Source organism: Pteronotus mesoamericanus, unplaced genomic scaffold (genome assembly GCF_021234165.1).
Source record: "Pteronotus mesoamericanus isolate MK-2021 breed Mesoamerican mustached bat unplaced genomic scaffold, CSHL_Meso_final contig_1173, whole genome shotgun sequence".
In the NCBI taxonomy this organism is placed as follows: Eukaryota; Metazoa; Chordata; class Mammalia; order Chiroptera; family Mormoopidae; genus Pteronotus; species Pteronotus mesoamericanus.
The window spans coordinates 916,897-934,831 of record NW_026555032.1 but is presented as its reverse complement, the minus strand read 5'-3'; the positions used below and the strand labels follow the sequence as shown (position 1 = coordinate 934,831).

Genomic DNA, 17,935 nt, shown 5'->3' with positions numbered 1-17,935 from the left:
CACGCCCCCAACTGGGGACCTGGCCCACAATCCAGGCATGTGCTCTGATTGGGAATCGAACTGGTGACATTGCTGTTCACAGGCTTGCACTCAGTCCACTGAGCCACACCAGCCAGGCGCAGCCAGGCCTAATATCCTTTAAAAATTAGTTCAAAATGGTGTTTTTATTATAGAAATAATACAGGTTCATTGTAAAAAGAAGAAAAGTTCTAGCACTTCTGTAATGTATGAAGTGGAGTATGAAAGTTCCACTTGCTTTCCTCCAATTCTTCCTCTAGAAGCAATCAGAGATAATAATTAGGTGTTCATCCTAGAAGGTCTTTTTAAATAAGTACGTTTGTAATCATATATGCACATACACATTTTAATGTGTATATTTTGTTATAGAGCTATATCTAACTTCACATCACATATGCTGTTTCTAACCCATTTTTCAATTACATATCATGAATATATCAGTCAGATACATGTTAATACCTATATATCTCTCTTATCCTTTTCAGTGTTGCATGGTGGCCCACTGAATGGGGGGACAAGAATACCATAATTAATTCACCCATCCCCCCTTCGATGAATATTTGCTTTGTTTCAAACTTTTCTTAATTACAAATAATGCTGCAGTGAACCATTTTGAGCATTATCTTTGCTCTTTTGTGAGGATATTTCAACAAGATAAATTCCTAGAAATAGGACTACTGAGTCAAAGTCTAAAGGCCCTCTCGGTAAAACTTCAGTGGAAAAGTGTTGTGACACCGAAATGATCTTTCCATCAAAGGGAGACTTATCTGAGAATGTGACCTTGTCTCACACTGCCCTGAATTCAGAATCCCTGGGGAGTTCTTCATCCCTTTACAGTGCATACAGGTCCAGGACCTGGTTAAGTGAACGCTGCTAACAGCCCTAGGTGCACAGAGTCTTTGTCCCACCGAAGGGCCTGGCCCTGAAGGCAGACCAAGGCTCTCAGCACGTGCTGGGCAGGGATGCTGGGGGAGAGTCTGAGAAACAGATGGAGGTGGGAAGAGGTGTTCCTGGTCTACTGAGCTGTAACTTAGATATTTTCCCATAAAAGGTTATAATTAGTAATAATGGGAGGTGACATTAAAGGACTAATATAGCATTAGCTCATGACTTTAGGGACTTTGGAGGAAAAATGGGCTTTGCTGGGTTGCTGGCTGGAGAACTGAACAGCTGCGGACAATCATTCCAAATGGACAATGCTTTCTGAGTCCAGACAACTTTCTTTAAAAAAAAAAAAAATGGAACGCTTCACGAATTTGCATGTCATCCTTGCGCAGGGGCCATGCTAATCTTCTCTGTATCTTTCCAATTTTAGTATATGTGCTGCCAAAGTGAGCACCAGACAACTTTCTTAAAAATGAGTTTTGTAGCCAGTTAGGACTTGGATTTACTGTGCATGGAAGACACCCTTCCAGGCTTCATCACCTCCCCCCTGCACCTCCCAGCCTCTACTCCTTCTCTTTGATGATCCCAGGTTTCCCAAAGTCTGCTAGTGCCACACCAGGTCTGTGATCCCTACAACTTCCCATGTAGTTTAATTATATCCTTTTAGTTGTCCTTAGTCAACCCTCTCTTTTCTTCCAAATCCCCATCACTTTTCTTAATCCCTTCAAACAGCTCCAGCTCTCTCATCTCCTAAATGACCCAGGTCATATCATTTCATCACCTATATGACCCCATAATTAGGCCACTGGACAAAAATTGCTTTAATTTCCTATTTTCTACTTACTCCTAATATATTCATCTGTCCAATCTGAAAGGATGAATACCCCAATTAAGGCCAACCTACGCTCCAGATCCTTGCCATATCTATCTTCCTCTTCATCAAGTGATCACTTCTTATATAGAACTGGGCCATCGCAGTGCACAACTATAGAAATTTTCCTTCTCTACCCACTCTTTCGCCCCAGTCTACATATTAACAACAACAATCTCCCTTCCCTCCACATCCTTTTTAACTACTACCTACTCTCTCTTCTTAGTCATTCTTCAAAGAGTTATTTACCCTTATCTCTTCTGCCTTACCTTCCTTCCCCTCTGCATTGTACTCAAACTCATTTATTCTTTTCATATATATTTATTAAATACCTATTAAAGGCCAAACACTGTGCTGGATGTTCAGATTATAATAGCAAGCTACACACACACACACACATCTCACCCTCAAAGAGCTTACAAACTATTGAGAAACACAAACAGATAACAACAAATGACATTTTAAAAGTACCTAGTTTCAAAGATAGATTTTGTCCCTACATGAGCAGAAGCAACATATATGAGTCATACATACAGCAAGAAAACTGGCCTGCTATCCCTATTCATTCTACAAAAGGCCCAATCTGGAACTATGACTGTATTTCCTAGGGCTGACTAAGGGTTGGAATTTCTCATTATGGAGCAGGTCAATGGGAGAGACTTCTGAGGGTGACCAAATATATTGGCATCCCACAGATCTATTTGTAGATCAGCCTATTGGGGTGCATGGTTAGGCCAGGAATGGGGGGAGGAGACATTCCAAACCTTCCAGGCCTCTGAGCCCAGTACAAAAATAAGTGGCTTGATTTCTGAGCCCCCCTAATGAGAACATGCTGGTTATGGGAGAGGATCTACCTGTTGAGTCCCAACTCCTGAAAAGAGGCAGACTGAAGTTAATCAAGTTCCAGACATAAGCACAGTGAAATGAAGGGGGTGCCATGAAGACAGATAAGTGATAAGGCTGATGGCTTCCTGGGGGTCTCATTGTTCATCATGAAAATCCCTGACAAATATTTCCATGACTCCAAGAAGGATCCTGGCTCCTATAGGACCAACATTCAGGAAAGTTCTGCTTAGAATGGTGAGAATAGCTGTGTTTCAATCTGGGTCCAGTTTCAGTCATGGCTGAGGAGCCCTTGAATGCTTGTTCAAGCCCATTCTATTCCAGAGGTATAGAGCTGGAATTAAATTAGGGGTGGGTCAGAGGTGAGAGAGCCTGTTCACCTTGGCTTTGCAGACACACAGACAGACAGGTATGGCTTTGTAGCCTGGTGCTGCCAGTTCCTAGCTGTGTCTGGATACTTTGGGTTCCATGTAACAGGATTTTCAACTAACCCGGCTAAAGTCATACGGACATTTATTTACTTAAAAAAAAAAAATCCCAGAGGGAGATAGCACCAGGCTCAATGAGACCATCCTTTCCTTCTCCATCCTCAGGAACATCCTGTCCCTCCACCTCACAACTTCCATGAGACTGACAAAACTGCCAGCTTCACCTCTTCTCCTGACAGCATTCACAGCATGAGGCAACAGGGACCAGGTATAAAGGGCTTTTTCTTCTGCTGCTTTTTTTCTCATCAGGGAGAAGACACTTTCCTAGGAGCCCCCAGCAGGCTTCCCCCTGTATCTGTCATGCCCACATCTGTACCAATCATGGGTAAAGCAGGGTATGGTTACCAAGACTGGCTTTGACTAACCTCAATTCACTCATGAGGAGTTGAACTCATTGCACCCTCCAACTCTCCTCCAAATATCAGGCTCCATTAACAAGGAGGCAAAAAGAGAGTGGCCCTGAGGTGGCAGCCAGCAGTGTCTTAGCCTCAGTTGCCTCATTTCTTCGAAGGGGGAATGATAGTACCTGCCTCACTGGGTTGGTGTGAGGACGAAACAAAATAACAATAGTAGAGCACCTGGTACATAGTGAGCACTCAGTAAATGCCTACTCCCTTCTATGAGTTAGACTCTCTAGACTCTTAAGCCAAACAGGGACTTCAGAGGTTAGCTAAGCCAACTCCCTCCTTTTATGGGTCACAGAGCCCATAAATGGGTGTTAGTGCCAGATCCAGGAAAGAGATGACAGTGTTTTAGAAAAGAGTGGTAAGAAAAAGTGAGATTGGGGATATATTATGAAGGTCTTGCCAACAGGATCTGCTGATGGCTTAGGCATGTAGGTGTGAAAGAGGAGAGTCAAGGATGTGTCGGGGTTTAGATGGTGCTATGTGCTGAGACGGGACATGACACAGATCAGGGGCGTATAATTACTGTGGCTAAAATGGGAAGGAGATAATTTGAAGCTTTCAAACATTCTTGTCTTTACACATTCTTTGTTTTACAGATTTTGGAATGATTTGTACCATATTGAATACTGGGCAATTTTTAAATCTGTAGAAAAATAGGTGTCTAAAGATTTCTGTATGATTAACCTTCCAACAAATTTCCCAGGGTTCTGTTACCTAATGTCAACATCTGATCAATCCAAAAAGTCAAATTAATGTTTTGAAAATAGTCTCTGCTTTGTGAAGCCAACATGCCCTCCCTTTGACTCACTCCATTTGGCAGAAACAAAAGATGAAAAAACAACCTATCGTTGCTTTTCTGTGGGCCCTGGAGCCTTCTGGGCAATGTCTTTAAGAGATACAACATTTGCTTCCCACAAAGAGGTAGTTTTTCTTAATTCAGGGGACACCAAATGTAGGGTCTTAAGTGCAACCTTTGGTTCTGCTTACCTGCTCAAGAGCACACCTTTAAATACTCACTAGTTCTTCAGCAGCCAGGCCAGATGTGGTCCTTGTCTGACTGAAGAGATATAGCCTCTGGGTCCTGGCCAGCCACCAGCTTATAAAACACTCTCCCCACTCACTCTTGCCTTGTAGTGTGGTCACAGGTGGGGTTGTGGGGGCCAAGGAAAATATATATCAGAGGAAGAACTTCAAGAATTCTTAATGATCACATAGATCAATGGTGCTGAGTGTTGGCTACAATTCGAATCTTTTTGGGAGTCTTGATGCTTGCGTCCCACCACTGAGATTCTGATGCAATTGTCTTGGGTGTAGCTAGAGCATCAGTGATTTTAAAACTGTCCTCCAACTTCCAATCAAGATGGAGGCATTGTTGACATGCTTTACCTCCTTGCACAACCACAAAAAGAATTACAACTAGATCTCAAACAAATAACACCCAGAACCATCAGAAAGTTGAACTGAATGGAAGTCCAACAACAAAGGATTTAAAGAAGCTACCTTCACCCAGGCAGGTAGGAGGGGCAGAGACACGGAGACAGGGTGGAGAGGCATGGAGACACAGTGCGATGCGGTGCAGAGAGGCAGTGGCGGCAGTCCCATGTTCACGTGTGGTGGATAAAAATTGGGAGGGATACCTTGGGAACGAGCAAACCTAGCCCAGACCAGACCACACAGCCCAGGGTTCCAGTGTGGGAAGATAAATCCCCATAACTTCTGACTGTAAAAATGATTGGGGGTTGGGACAGCAGGAGAAATTGCTGGTCTCTCAGGAGAGTCTGTTTAAAGGGCCCACATCGTCTTAAAATGTACGCAAACTCACCCACTCTGGGATTCAACGCCAGGGCAACAGTGGGAAGGGGACCAGTTGCATACAGTGAGTGGGCCAAGTGACTAGAAACGTGGTGAGTGCTGAGCAAACCCCCAGAAGCCAGGCAGTGGCACAGTACCCTCCCCCAACACAGAAGCACAAAGTGGTGAAGTGGATTGCCCCACCCTGATGATTACCCAAGGCTCTGCCCCACACAATTTATAGGTGCCTTTTACAAGGAGTCAAAGCAGCTCTTATACACAGAAACAAACACAGAGAGGCTGCTGAATTGAGGAGACAAAGAAAAATGGCCCAAATGAAAGAACATAACAAAATCCCAGAAAAAGAACTAAATGAAATGGAGATAGACAACCTGTCAGATGCAGAGTTCAAAACACTGGTGATCGAGATGCTCATTGCATATGGCAAACACATAAAAGAAGAAATGAAGGTTACACTAAGTGAAATAAATAAAAATCTACAGGGAACCAACAGTGGAAGGAAGGAAGCTGGGGTTCAAATCAACGATTTGGAACATAAGGAAGAAATAAACTTTCAACCAGAACAGAAAGAAGAAACAAGAATTCTAAAAAATGAGAATAGTATAAGAAGACTCTGGGACATCGCCAAATGTGCCAACATCTGAATCATAGGGGTACAGTAGGGGCCAGAAGGAGAAGAGGAAGAGCAAGAAATTGTAAACTTATTTGAAAAAATAGGGAAAGAAAACTTCCCTAATTTGTTCAAGGAATTAGACATACAAGTCCAGGAAACACAGAGAGTCCCAAACAAGTTGGATCCAAAAGGACCACACCAAGACACATCATAAGTAAAAATGCCAAAGGTTAAAGATAAAGAGAGAATCTTAAAAGCAGCATGAGAAAAGCAGTTTGTTACATACAAAGGAGTCCCTGTAAGACTATCAGTTGATTTCTTTAAAGAAACTTTGCAGGCAAGAAGGGGCTGGCAGGAAGTGACTGGCAAGAAGTATTCAAAGTCATGAAAGGCAAGGACCCTACATCCAACATTACTCTATCCAGCAAAGCTGTCATTTAGAACGGAAGGGCAGATAAGGTGCTTCCCAGATGAGGTAAAGCTAAAGGAGTTCATCATCACCACATCACCAAGTCATTATTACAGGAAATGTTAAAGGGACTTATTTATGAAAAGGAAGATCAAAACTATGAACATTAAAAAGGCAACACGTACACAACTATCAACAAGTGAATCTAAAAAACAAAAACAAACAAAAAAACCCCGAACTCTAAGCAAACAACCAGAACAAGAACTGAATCATAGGTATGGAGATCATTTAGAAGATTATCAGCAGGGAGGGGAAGGGGGAGAATGGGGGAAAGGAAATAAGAAGCATAATTGGTAAGTACAAAATAGGCAGGAGGGTGTTGGGAATAGTATAGGAAATGGAGAAGCCAAATAACTTCTATGCATGACCCATGGACATGAACTAAGGGAGGAGGGGTTGCTGGAGGGAAGGAGGTACCGGGCGGAGGGGAACAAAGGGAGAAAAACTGGGACATCTGTAATAACATAATCAATAAAATATACTTAAAAAGAAAAAGAAAAAGAAAACCCTCCTCCAGTGATTCTAACATGCAGCCTGGATTAAGGCCCACTGACTTTGTTCTGTTCTCCCATTACAGATAAGCTCACTGAGTCCCAGATGTAGAATAAGGCCACATGGTTCATTTAGGTGGTATATGAGGTTTCAAACTTATGTTTCATAAATCTGTCAATAGTCTTATGAAGAGAGGAGCATAGTCAGGGAGAAAAAAGGGGAAGACCAATTTAGAATGTTGGTGGAAATGCTTGTAAATTCACTGTAATTCTAAATAATTTCTGTGGATCATCTAAAAGTTGTGGTTACATCATTTCAAAATGTTCCCTAGTTAGTTGAGGGCATGGCATGGGGAACCTCAGACATCAGCCCTGGTGAGCCGCTCTCCTCCAAAGCCGTGCCCTACCTCAGGAGTGGTACTCACCCTGACACACAGAATCTAAGAAAAGGACAGAGCACACCAAGAGTGCTGGACTTCCAATCTTGATGTTTTTAGGGCTGAAGAACTGTGGATTGAAACAGGGCATCTATGCTTAGGACCCTGAAGAGGGACATTAGACACATTTATAGGAACCAATGAACAAGAACCTAGCATTATAGCAGTTTTTAAATTATGCCTGCAACAGATTAGTTTACAAACTGTGAAGTGCTTCTAAATCATCTGAGGAAATTTGTAAACACGAGGATCACAGGGACCAATCTTTATCAATTCTATTTCAGTAGAATCAGACCACAGGAATCTATACTTTTAAAAAAGTCCTCTGACACATACCTTCTCATCTCCTCATACGCAGACCAGAGAGCCCTTAGGATTGGGTGCTAGGAATCCATCAGAATTTGCAAAACACAGCCATACTACCTCCACCATCACAATGCCTCTCTATCCTTCTCTTTCCTCACTGCATGTTTAAACCATCAACAACCTTGTCAATTCCACCAGTACAATGGAGCAGGGATCCCCCAGTTCTTGCCACAGTGTTGGTTTAAGGTGCCGTCACCTTCATCTTGGGCCAGTGCAACAGCCTGCTAACTAATCTCCTTTCTTTCACTCTTATCCCTGCAATCTATTCTCCATGTAGTTACCCAAAGTTTTCCAAACAGATTTATTGAAGTATATGTTATGTGAATAAATTTCACCCATTGTAACTATACAATTGAATGGCTTTTAGCAAATTTGTACAGTTGTACAACTTTCACCTCAGTCTAGGTTTAGAACATTTCCTTCTCCTCCCCAAACAGAACTGACCCCTGTTTTGTAGTCAGTCTCAGCTCCCGCCCCTAGTCAGAGGCAACTGCTGATCTGTTTTCTGTCTCTATAGATTTGTATTTTCTGGAAATTTCACACAAATGGAATCATAGTATGTGTGGCTGCTTATGTCTAACTTCTTTTACTTGGTAAAATGTTTTTGAGACTCTGTCATCTTGTAGCATGTATCTACAGTTTGTTCCTTGTTATTGCTCTGGTGTATTCCATTACATGGACACAAAACTTTGATTATCCTTTCACTATTTGGTGAACATATTATTTCCAGTTTTGGACTATTATAAAAAACAGCACTAAGAGAATTTGCATACAAGTCTTTGAGTGGACATGTTTTCATTTCTTGTGGGTAAATACTAGGAGTAGAATTGCTAGGTAATATGGTAAGTACGTGATTAACTTTTTAATGAAACTGTCAAAATATTTTTCAAAGTGGTTATACTACTTTATGTTCCCACCAGCAATGTATGAGGGTTCTAGTTTCTCCACATCTTTGCTAATACTTGGTATTGTCTGTCTTTTTGAAAGTTCTAGTAGATATGTAATTGTATCTCATTTTGGTTTTATTTTACATTTCTCAAGTGACATAATGTTAAGCATGTTTTCATGGGCTTAGTAGTTATTTAAATAGTACCTTTTTTGGTGAAATGTCTATTCAAATTCTTTTCTTATTTAAAAATTGGATTGTTTGCCTTACTGAATTTATTAGTTCTCATAGTTTGGGTTTATTTGTTTGTTTTTTTGCAGATTCCTTAGGATTTTCTGCATATAGAATCAAGTCACCTGTAAATAAGGACCATTTTACTTCATTTTTTCCAATCTAGATGTGTTTTATTTCTTTTTGTTGCCTTGTTGCAGCGACTAGCACCTCTAGTACAGTGTTAAATAGGAGTGGTAAGAGGGGCATCCTTGCCTTCTTCCCATTCCTGATCTCAGGATTAAATCTGTGTTTCACATTAAGTATGTAGTTAGTTGTAGGTTTTTCACAGATACCTTTTTTCAGATTGAGGAAGTTCCCTTCTTTTCCTATTCAGCTGAAAGCTTTTGTCTTGAATGGGTGTTGTATTTTGTCAAATTCAATTTTTAAACCAAGTATTAGAGATTTGATGAGCTTAACATTGGACTTAGGCCATGGGCAGAGCCGGAAGGAGGAGGTCTGCAAGGCTGCCACTGGAAACTCAGAGGAAAAGTCACCTAGGACACATTGCTAGATTTAGACTGCCAACATTTCATTAAGGATTTTTGGATCTATGTTCATGTGGATAATGCTCTTTAATTTCTTTTCCTCATGATGTCTCTCTGGCTTTGTTATTAGGATAATACCGGCTTCATATAATGAATTGGAAAGTGTTCCTTCATCCTCAATTTTCTGAAAGATACGTAGGATAGTGTTCATTTTCCTTTAAATATTGGATGGAGTTATCCAGGTGAACTTTGAAAAGCCTATTTCAGATACTCCCCCTCTTTAGCTTAAAAACCTTCTGTTGGTTTCTATCCCATTTAGATTAAGATCCAAACTTCCCACCTGGCTTACAAAACCCTAACTGATTTCCCCTGTCTCCTGTGCCAAACTCATCTCTCACCTATCCCACCTTCTTCCACTTTTGTGTGTTCCTCAAACACGTTGAGCTTGCTCTTACCATGCTCAATTCATTTTCAGTTTTGGGCATTTCATTAACTGCTCTCTCTGCCTGAAATGCACTTTTCCTGAGGTCGCATCATCATTTGTTTTGGGATCTCAGCCTGACTCTTGCCTCTTCAAAGAGGTCTTTCTAAAGAAGAAGCCAGACAAGAGGACCTATTTCATCACCCTCTTAAACATCATCCTAACACTTAATCATACCTGTAGTTTGTCTTACTTATTAACCATCCCTTCTCAATTGAATGTAAGCTCCTTAAGAGCAGAAATCTTATGTTGTTTTGTTTTTGTTGATGTCTTTCCACTACTAGTAACGGTGCTCACACATAGTAGGCAATCAATAAATCTTGGTTGAACAAATGAACATTATTAACAACAATAGTACCTGCCATTGGGGAGCAGACACTGATTTAAGTATTTACAAATATCATTTCATTGAATTCTCTATACTAACCCTAAATGCAGATATTTCCTCCTATTAACTGAGAAGGAAATGAAACTTAGGCTATATACATGTTCACAGCCACACAGCTGTTAGAGCCAGGGTGTACTTCGGGCTTGTCTGACATCAGAGCCTGAACTAATCTGTACCTGGACAGGCATCCTCTTTGTTTGCAGGCAGGAAAAGCTGATCCACCAGATTAGAGGTAGTGACCTTAGGCTGACAAGCCTTTGTGAAAGCCCAGGTGAGGTCCTTTGTCCCAAGCAGTGATCTGGGTGGACCCCAGGAGCTGCTGCAAAGGTCCCCACCCCCCACACCACCTCAGTGAATAACGGACATTCTTGGCTTAGGCCTAGCTTTCACATCCTCTTTTGAAAAATGGATTTATTCTCTTAAACACAGTTGGCTTCATCTTTTACATAATGCAAATTCTTACTCCTGTCTTTTGTGGAACCAGTCAATATCCTCATGACCTCCAGGTGCGTGTGAGCTAAAGCGCTGGCTGTTTTAGCAGCCCAGCCACAAAAGCTAATAATAACAACAAATCACTTGAGACCTTCCTCTGCTCCAAGCGCGGCAACTGATGTCATCCCTGCAACAGCCCCAGGAGGTAGCTCTGCTTATGAGCCCATTTTATGGATTAGAACTCTGGGGCTCAATGAGGTTAAATTACATACCCCAAATCACATAACTAGTCCATGGTAGGGCTGGCGCAGGATAGAACCTAGATGCTGGGTTCTCAGTTCACAGCTGCTCTCAGCTCACAGCTACTTCTTCCTCCTGAGCCCCTGGGCTGCCTAGAAATGATGGCTCTGGAGGTGACCCTCCCCCAGGCAATGACTGAAAAATATGGGGTGTAAAAGACTGGTCCTTTGTCTCAAGGCTGAATAGTTCTGTGGTGCCATTAGTGCTCGGGAGCTCTTGCAGGATCAGGCTAAGGTGACAGAATTCAGCTGAACCTCCTGCTTCTCTCATTGGTCTTCTTCTGATGGCACTCGCACCAAGCATCTCCATCTCAGGTCCTGCTCTGCGGTACCTCAGACAAGCCCTGTGAGTCCAGAACTACTTTCTGTAGTTTGCAGAAGGAGAATAGGAGGCTGGAGGAACTGTCCCCATTAAAGGCACTCCATGTGGCCCCTCGGGTATGACACGATTCTGAGCTCCCTGCCCAGGGATGGCATGTTTCCCCTCAGCTTCCCTCTTTGAAATGACTGCTTCCAGAGGAGAAGAGGAGGGATTTTACCTTCACAGCCTCTAGCTCCTCTGGGCTCACTGTCTCTTATCTTCTTTCCCCGGTTCTGTCTCACCGTCATGGTCCATGGCTACCAGACATGCACAGACAAGCTGTAGGCTGAGGTTGCACAGCGCTATTTCCCTCCTGTCCCTTCTACTAACAGCACAGCCTGCACCCTTCACAGCATTGGGGCACAGGACCCAGACCAGACCAGTGCACCGTCCCCTGCAGATTGCAGAGACTGATTCAGGAGTGAATGCAAGACCAAGCCAGCCCAATCGGAGCCCTACTTTGGGGATTTTTTTTTTTTTTTTTTTTTTTGGTAGAAACTAACAGGAAAGACAGTCTCCTGACTCTGAGATGCTGGAAAGATTCCCGTCTGGGACTGTCAGTGGCCATTATCCCTGATGCATGGGAAAAACCCTCCTGAGGTCATGGAGAGCAATGGTCCCCAAATTTTTTGGCACTGGGTTTGTGGAAGACAATTTCTCCATGAACTGGGGTGTGGGAGATGGTTTTGGGATGACTCAAGTCTATTACTTTCAAGCTCACCTCCTGCTGTGTGGCCCTGTTCCTAATAGGCCTGGACTAGTACCGGTCTGCGTCCCAAAGGTTGAGGACCCCGATGGAAAATAAGCAGCACCCAGGGAGCAACAGCACTGAGAGGTGGAGAGAAAGAAAACAGTGATCTTGACATTGATATAGTCTTGGGTCTGTCACACCTGATGTATCCTGTCCTTTCCACTGCACAAGCCAGGGTAGGACTTTCCTTGTTTCTGTCTCTTGCACCTGAAAATGTTCTGATTAACACTGAACACAGCTAGATGTCACTTCCAAGTGAAAGAATTTCAGGGGCCAAGCTATATTCTCCAAAGACATACCAGCAGCTCAGTTGTCAGAAGGTGAGATTAAGTGGGACCAGAAATCAGGCTTCTTGACATCAGTTCCTGTTCTCTTCCAACCTCTGAGCTTTTTCAGGGAGATAATTACCAGGCCTCGCACCTGACCAAGAAGTTGGTCAACTGGAAGGGAGCATGGACCTGGAGGATCATCAGAAATTCCTCAGGCAGATCCATGTCATCTGGGTCTTTCAGCAGGGAGAACAGGCACTGAAGTAAGGGAAGGAGACTTCCCTTGAAATGATGAAAGGCAGGCCCCAGAGATATGTTTGGCTTTTGCTCAACCCCATCAAGGCAGAGTGTCCTCATGGGGCCCTGTGTCCTGTGGTTTTTCCTACTATATTTATTTCTCTGGGGGAAATTTAGGACTCTGCTCAAAGTGAGGACGGGAGTTCTGATTGGAGGGTTTGTGCTGATGGGAGCCGGCCACAGTGCTGGTTCTGGGGGACGTGAGGATGAGCTTGCTCCCCAGCATCGCTCTCTGACTGCCTTCCCCTGCATCACGTAGCCTGCATCTCCTGTGCCCACCTTCTTCTCTGCATTAAAGTCTCTTCTCAGGAAAGGATCCGATATCAGTGATATTGAGATATTGCATGTTCTTCTCCTGGAAAATTTGGAAGCAAGATGTAATGAAGAATACTGTACCCCATTAAAAAGTTCAAAGAATAGTGAATGTAGCAGGTCTTTCTTGGTGGGAGTGGGGGTGGGGAGAAGCACCCTTTGAGAATTCCCTGTTTTTAAATGTAAAGATATCCTTGGCTGTGGGGGTCCTTATACACTTTCTGGAAGTCTAGGTGCAGGATCGCAGGTAACCTTGGAGACTATGTCCTCATTGACATTGCTAATTCTAGTGGACTGATTTTGCCTACTGCTTTAGTTTAGGTTACCTGAGACAAGAATTTGACTACAAGTCATTCATTTAGGAAGTAATCTCAAGAACTCTGATAATGGGGTGGGAGAGACAGAAAAGATCAAAACAGATATAGAGTGTCTTATCATGTCTCTTACCTCGATGGGCAACTGGGACTCAGTTCCCCTGGAGGGCCCTGAATAAATGACAGTAATTGCCTCTTTGAGTGATTTGAGGTAAATCAAGGAAAGGGGCTGAGTCCCGTGTCTGGATCAGCACAAAATGGGAGAGGACAATGAGCCAAGAAAACATTTGTAGTACTTGAGATGTAAGTGAAATTAGGAGTTCAGTGGTGACAGGAGCTCAGAGGGTGTAGGAAGAGGTGACCTTGACAAGATAGTATGGAGGCATTAGCCCAATCTTGCAGAGCACATTAAACTTCTCAACAGAACCTGGGATGGGAGCTTGAGTCCTTTTTTTTTTTTTTTTTTTAACATAATCTTTAATGGCAGAGAGGTCTCATCTAATACTCATGTGGTAGATAAACAGGAGCAGCTGAGAGACCTCAGTCCTAGGCCTGGCTCCTTCCTCTTACACTATGTGGTAGGCTGGATAATGGCCACAAGAAATGTCCATGTCCTACTCTCCAGAACATGTGAATATTACCTTATATGGCAAAAGGGACTTTGTTGATGTGATTAAATTAAGAGTATTGAGATAGAGATTATCCTGGAGTATTTGATGGGCTCAAAGTAACCAAAAATGTCTTTATAATACGTAGACACAAGGATCAGAGTCAGAGAGAAGAAGGTGATTTGACCATGAAAACAGAGATTGAAGTGATGTAGCCAGAAGCCAAGGAGTGCCAGTAGCTTGGAGAGGCTGGTGGAGGTAAGGAATGGCTTCTCCCTGGAGCCTCAAGAAGGAACCAGCTCTGTCGATAACTGGATTTTAGCCCTGTAACATTCATTTCAGACTTCAGACTCCCAGAACTATGCAAATATACGTTTGTGTTTTTTTAATCCACCAAATTTGTGGTAATTTGTTACAGCAACAATAGGAAACTAATGTCCCTGCTGTGTCTCAAATTCCTCATCTGTAAAGTGAAGCCTCAGTTAAATTTAGAGGAGCCCTGAGGCTCCATCTACCTCTCTTGTATTTGCATTCTACAATTATCATCCCAGCTTACTTTTGGGCTACATAGAATACATATCTATGTCTTTTTTCAGACATTAAGAATTCAAGGTCCAGTGAGACATAATAAGGACACACTGCTATGACAAATGTGAACTAGAACCCAGTCACTTGTATTTTCATTAGATTAAAAAAGCATAGAAGAGGTCTTTCATGCTTGTATTTTGTTTGCATACAGAACAATTTGAGCCTAATTCAATCATGTTGGCATCATGAGATGAGAGCTCAAGGTCAAACTCAGAAAAGACTTGAAAATCAGAGTCACGGTAATAAGTAACAGCTCGTGGTGATGAATAAGAACCAATTTTCAAGTTTATAAACAGCTGCAAAGTCTTGCAGTCCCCTAAGGTAGTGCCACCTAGGATTACTATTTTGGAATTAAAGTTACATCAGGACTTTTTTTTTCACCTATTAAGGGGCTTTTCATCAGATCTTAATGTACATTTCTACCCAATGAGTATTTGTAATTTTTAGTATCCACATGAGAAAAGGGAGAGAATACATCATAGAGAAAAGAGAGTAAAAATTTCAACTCTTATATATGGGTTCATTGGAGGAGAACTGGGCTCTAAAAGCCTGCAGAATGCTGAGAAGGACATTGAGTATTTTCCATTAGATGAATGTTGTTAATTCACTCCTCCTTTCATTAAGCTGGCACATATTTATTAAACATCTACTTGATACCAAACACTGTTCTAGGCATTTGTGATACATCTATGAACACAACAGGCAAAAGCCCTTGTGCGTGGATTGTACATTCTAAACATATTTGATGGAAGGTGGCAGGTCACTTGAATTCACCATGACCGATGGCAGAAATGCTGATGGCTATAGAGTTGGGGGACTGCCCCAAGGACTATCCATGGGAACTGAGTCACTTTGTCAGGGGGAGCCTTAGGCAGCCATTCCTCCTTCCCACACACCCAGCCACATCTCTTTTCAATGTAAGTGCATATGGCCCAGCAGAAAGGGATGGAGCTTGTGGAGCCCAATTCTGTGGTCTCACTTCTGGCTTATCCAACTCCCTCCTCCAGCTGTGTGACCCTGAGAAAGTTACCTTCAACCTCTCTGAGCCTCAGTTTCCTCACCTGTAAAATGGAGATGATAATAATTACTGCGTATTGCCATTTCGAGCATTAAAGAATGGAAAGTGCCTGGCCCAGACTAGCTTTGATTCCATTAGATGTTCTCACTGCTCCTTCTGGGCTGGATGAGCCCTGGTGCAGACGGTTCCTCTGGGATTTAAGTAGGCATGGAACAGAGCAGTAAAGAGGAATGTCAGAACTGAGGGAGCCATGCCCATCTGTGGATGGTAATTAGGCAGCAGGCACTGGGCAAGGGGCTCAACTGGGCAATGGGCACAAAGGGCAAGGTATCATTCATTCACTCATTCGCCCATTCATCCACTGAACAAATGTCCACCAAGTCCTCCTGTGTATATGTGCACAGTGTTGGGTCCCAGAGAGGCTGAGAAGGGAGATGGATGCAGTCAGGTGAAAGAGACAGGCATGTAGCAATTACGATACAGTGCCACATGTGCTCTGATAGAGGCGTGTGCTGTTAGGCTTCTGCAAAAGGAGCCTGGCCATGGGGAGGGTGTCAGAAAGTTTGCCCATGCCATGTCACCACTGAACTAAAGGCATTAGTGAGGCTTTCTGGGCAGGGGAAAATCACTGGTAAAGGCAGAATATTGGGAGTGTGTGGTGATTTGGGGGAATCAGGACGTGAGTGTGACTGGAGCTTATGGACGAAGGCGGGAGATAGTATAAAGGTGCAGAGGCCCCCAGAGGCCATAACATGGAGGACTTTGGAAGTCAGGCTAATGTGCTTGTAAACATTAACCTGAATTAATGAGGAGATATTGATGGATTCTTAGCTGCAGAGAGATATGACCAAACTTGTGTTTTAGAACTGATGCTCTGACTGTGTCGCAGAGAATGAGTAGTGTGGGAGGAACAGTATAGATAGAAGCAGAGTGGGATATTAGGAGTCTCTTGCTCAATTTTGGTGAGTATGAGAATGGCTTGACTTTAGGGAAATGGCAGTGGGGATGGACAGGTGGTTCTCCCTTTGGCTGCCTGTAAGAATCACCTGGACAAATTGTTTTTTTTTTAAATATTGATGTTCAGGCCCCATCCCAGATTAATTAATTCAGAGTGTCTTGGGAGGGCTTGGCCATGAGTTTGAAAAAGCTCCCCAGATGACTCTAATATGTAGACAAGGTGGAGGACCATTGAGTTAGAGATAGGAAAGAGGAAATATCTTTGATGGGGTTTCTCAGAATGACCTGGGAGTATTTTTTAAAAGTGCAGGTTCCCCAACCTGCACAGATTCACTGAACTAGTGAATCTGAATGTCTGAACCCCTGGCATGGGAATCTGCATTCACAAAGCAGTGGTTCTTAAGCTTCCTAAGATTGGAAAACCACTGTTTACAAGCAGAATTAGGGAGGTAATCAGCAGCACCTGGCAGGAGCAGAACTGGAGGGACCACCCATGAGAGTCCAGGGGCACACAGGAGAAGGTACCCTGGGGCCTCCCAGACAATGATGAAAGGTCAAGCAGCTCCATCTGGCCCAGTCAGGAGTTTTGGATGTTTGTGTCTGAGCATTGTATTAGTGTGCTAGTTTTGCCAAAAGAAAGTACCACAGACTTGGTGACTTAAAAACCAGAAATTTATTTTCTCTCAGTTTCGGAAGCTGGAAGTCCAAGATCAGGGTGTCAGTGGCGTTAGCTTCTTCTGAGGTCTCTCTCAGATGGCCACCCTCTCCCTGCATATTTACATGGTTTTTCCTGTGTGTGTCTGTATCCTACTCTTCTGTTTTCATAAGAATATCATTCATAATGGATTAGGGCCCACCATAGTGACTTCATTTTAACTTAATTACCTCTTTAAAGAATGCATCTCCAAACACAGTCTCATGCTGAGGTACTAGGGGTATGCATTTTGCATTTTGGGGGTACAGTTACATCTAAGATACATATGGTAACATGCATCTTAGAGTTGGAAAGGGAGAGTAAGACAGACAGGCCCTAACACCCACAAGAAAGGAGAAGCATATGAATAGAACATTTCTATCAAGGGTGAGAGAGCACAGGCCTAAACTATAGCCAGAGGGTTTTTAAATCAGACCTGAGAAAGCCTCTGACAGGAAGGGGCAGAACATGGGACACCTTGTCCAGGAACTGACTCAACTCCTCATGAGAGAGATGAAAAAAGGAACGAAAGCTATCATAAAAACTAGAAAAATATCATGGAGGAGAGAAAATAAAGAATTGTATTTATGGTTGGCTCCTTATTCCTCTTCTCTGATGGAGCATGTGGACCTTTTGTAGTATCTTGAAATCATGAAATGAGTCAGCCTTAGGATGGAGCTGGTATCTTGGAAGGCAAAGCAACAAGATAGAAAGAAACTGAGATTTCCAGCCAAGATGGAATCATAGGCAGACACTCTTCGCCTCCTCGCACAACCATAAGAAGTATCACAACTAACCTCAAAACAAAGTACAACCAGAACT

General features: G+C 42.9%; 1 non-coding gene across 1 annotated transcript; it reads right to left on the bottom strand.

Moving 5' to 3' along the window:
* Positions 1-1,250: 1,250 nt before the first annotated feature.
* On the bottom strand, positions 1,251-1,357 carry LOC129077601 (U6 spliceosomal RNA). The gene has a single exon (XR_008529877.1). It is a non-coding gene; the product is annotated as a U6 spliceosomal RNA (small nuclear RNA).
* Between the last annotated feature and the right edge of the window lie 16,578 nt (positions 1,358-17,935).